Source organism: Octopus bimaculoides, chromosome 5, assembly GCF_001194135.2.
Source record: "Octopus bimaculoides isolate UCB-OBI-ISO-001 chromosome 5, ASM119413v2, whole genome shotgun sequence".
In the NCBI taxonomy this organism is placed as follows: Eukaryota; Metazoa; Mollusca; class Cephalopoda; order Octopoda; family Octopodidae; genus Octopus; species Octopus bimaculoides.
In genome coordinates this window covers 22,341,775-22,345,872 of record NC_068985.1, presented here as the reverse complement: position 1 = coordinate 22,345,872, position 4,098 = coordinate 22,341,775, and positions in this window count along the sequence as shown.

The following is a 4,098-nucleotide window of genomic DNA, read 5'->3' as shown; positions in this document are numbered from 1 at the left end:
ATCAATTAACATCCATTTTGCATTCTGGCATGGTTTGGATAGTTTGACAGAAGCTGGTGAACCAGAAAACTGCATCAGACACCAATGTCAGCTTTGACAAGTTTTCTATCACTGGACGTCCTTCCTAATACCAACTACTTTACAGTGTATACTGGATGCTATTCTTGTGTCAGTGGCACTAGCGGGGTCAACAAATAACTTGCAAGAAAGGAAAAGAACAAGAACATGAAAAGGAAAAGAAAAAAGATCCTTTGACTAAGTGAATTTTACTTTCATGAATAAATATTAAAATCGAACAGATAGAACTGCTGTTGTTTGATATTTAAGAATAGATAATGTGTGTGTGTGTGTGTGTGTGTGTGTGTGCGTGTGTTTGTGTCTTTGTCTAGATATTATGTGATTACTGTAAATGAATATCATTCATTTCCAATATTCTGTGGAACAGGTAAAGGTTGGCAACAGGAAGGGAATCCAGCTGTAGAAAATCTGTCTCAATAAACTCCATACAACCCATCGAAACATGGAAAAGTAGATGTTAAATTGAGGGTGATGCTGAGAGTAATGATGGTGGTTAGTTAACAGACTGAAAACTTGTAGGCCTACAGATAAAATTCTTCTGGAGATTAATTAGAAGCAAAAACTGTAATTTGAACTCAGTTTTTCTATTTCAGAAATGATAGCACTATAAATCAAACTTATGTTTGATTGAAAGAAAAAGTAAAATATTTATTCCTTTGCTGCGTGGAAGGTGTTTATAAGCCATTTAAAATAACACACAAAGATTCACTTATAACTTTTAGCTAAAAATAAATAGGATGCAAACAAGAAAAACTTTCAAGGGAAGTAACTCTTATCCAATATTGTCAGAATTATGTCCCTTGTTTTTGTCTAACGTGATGCTGTGCTTCAATCAGTAATGTATGGAATATGAATTAAGATATCTCCTTTTTCGAGATCAGCAACGGCTTGTCACTCGAAAAAGCATATAGTATTTTGCGTTTGGAATCAGTTCTCATCCCTAGCTGGTGACTGCCACAGGCTGATGACAGGTTATTATCCAGAAACCCGGGTCCGTGTGTATCACGTAAGGCTAGAGATGGGAACGATGATTTCCCTTCGCAAATACTGATCGGACACAGACAGTGTGTCGTTAGCCAGATGGAGGAGCTGTCTTCCTGGGGATATAAACAACAGTGGCATCGTTCCATATGGGCCAGCCACATTTAGGTAGCAAATATACTTCATGATGTCGTGCTGCTACTGTTTACATCTCACTCAGAGATTTATTATTGCAACTTATCTGTATATATGATTAAATCAAGGACTTAAATCCTCTTAAAAGGGATGTAGGTGAAATTGAGTTTAATATTGTTGAGAATTGCATTATGTTCCAATAATTTGATGTCTATATGTCAATTTCTCCGGTTTCTCTTTTATTTTTTTCATGTGTGTGTGTGTGTGTGTGTGTGTGTGTGTGTGTGTGTGTGTGTGTGTGTGTGTGTGTAACGAAGGCTGTTGTGCTTGATTGAATGTGAAGATGCATTGGAGAAATGAATGAAGGAAGAACAATTAATTAATTATAAAGTTGACATTTATCTAATATGAATTATAATGTCATTATATTTTAGTGATTCCTGACTAAAGAATTGCACACCTTCTAAAATGATTGTACTAATTTTGTCACAGATCAATAGACAGAAATCGTTACGTTTGACTTAAAGGAAGAACCGCCTTCTTCAATTTTGGTAACCCCAATGTGATTCAAACATGTAGTCTTCTGATTATTTTATGATTTTACATATATATAAATCAGGATATTGTACCACATACAGATAAAGTGTATAATAAGACACATTTTCAGGTTCATACAATCCTCCTATATATTGCTGATCGCTGGTAGGATTGGAGTTTCATGAATTTAGGCATGTGGCATCATTCAGGAAAAAATATGCAAAATATTGTATGATTCTGAACACAGCATCATTTATGACTGGATTTTGGATTTTTAAAAGAAACAGAAATCAAGATAGAAATCGCTATGTCATGCGAATAAAAGTTACTCTTTGAGTACCTTTTATCAGGATATAACACAGATGTAAACAATACATATATAATACAAAACCACATTAAAAATACAAATTCAAAACTGGGAGGGAAAAAAGGGAAAAAGAGGAATAAAGAAAGATTAAAAAAAAAAACAAGAAACAAAAAAGAAAAATGGAAAAAACACATCAATTCAACACCAAGTGCCTCAATTGGTCCCACATCTCAAGGTTCAGTGGAACATACTGAATAAGCCAACATGCTCGCGGCATTACCACGGGCGATGGCAAGGCTAAGGCATTGGAACATTGTGAAAATTGCCCTGCAACGACGGACTATTCAGCTAGTAACTTATAAAACCATAGACAATCATTTGGCTATTTAGGCTGTGGTACACAAAATGTGTGAGGTGTGGGCTGAGTTGCATTGAACTTGAATGAGAGGGGTAAGATAAAAGTTAAGTTATGGAATTTAAATTTGGAAATTTCCAAGTAATAGGCAGGGCTTAGTGGAAGATGAAAATATATTATGATGGACACTGCATACATATGTACACAAGTACATACATACATGAATTCATATTCATAACAATAATAATTGGAGCACTAGATTTTGTTAGTAAATGATTAGAGGAGAATCTAGATAAACTAGAATTTTCAGAAAGAGAAATCAACTGTCTAATTCGTACATTACAAGTGCAATCTGTGAATGGAACAGTAAAAATATGCAAGACTTTACTCAAGTTCCAAATGTGAATTTATCTGTGTTAACTACATCCCAAAGATGGAGCCTTGTATCTTTGTTGGAAACTGGCTCCCTCCTCAGAAGAGACATACATACATACAGACATACATACACACACACACGTACACCAACACCAATACATATGCATATATGTAACTTTTAGAAAGCTAAGGAAGGAAAAAGGAGTTGTCCATCACAAAGAAATACACACACACACACACACACACACATGTAAAACCCAAATGGAATCTCTAGAATATTTGAGGGCTAGAAAGAAAGGAAGGAATGTAAGAAATTGGTATGCAGTGATAAGGAGTTGGTAAGTTTACATAAGCTGTCGTTCAGATCGTCAATACACACCACCACTCTCTCCGTTATCTTTCCCCCACCTTACTCTCATTCTCTCTCTCTCCCTCTTCCTCTCCCCACTTTTGTCAAAAAAAAAACAGGTGCAACCACTTAACAAGTTAACTGAAATCAACGATTAAAAAATAACATGTGTGTGCATATATGTAGGTATATGTATGTGTATTTTTGTGTGAGAAAATGTGAGAATCTGTGTGGTTGCTTGACCTACTGGAAATAACAGCCAAATCTTCTACAATGTCACAAGCTAACATTTTACAAACGAGGACACGTTGGATAAGATGGAATAAATACACACACACACACACATATACCCTTTAAAAAAACTATGTTTTTTTCTCCTACATTTCTCTTCTAAACTCCTCTATTTTCCTATTTGCATCTCATTCTCTCTCACTATGCTTCTTCCTCTCTTTGTCTGTACATGCTTCTTCTGGTAAAACATAGCATTATAAGGAAGTACTAGATTTACAGTAAATAGTAAATAAGAGGAAGAAATAACACAATTAAGAGACAAAGTGGTGCTGAAAAATAAGAAACCTAGAAATGAAATAGAAATATGTATATAGTATGGCAAAATAGTGTTATATAGGTTGGCAAAACAATACATATATATATATATATATATATATATATATATATATATCATCATCATCATCATTGTTTAATGTCCACTTTCCATGGGTTGGAAGATTTGACTGAGGACTGGCGAACCGGATAGCTGCACCAGGCTCCAATCTGATCTGGCAGAGTTTCTACAGCTGGATGCCCTTCTTAACGCCAACCACTCTGAGAGTGTAGTGGGTGCTTTTACGTGCCACCTGCATGAGCACCAGTCTCGTGGTACTGGCAACAGCCACACTCAAAATGGTGTTATCTACGTGCCACCTGCACAGGAGCCAGTCCAGTGGCACTGGCAACGACCTCGCTCAAATGTTTTTTCAC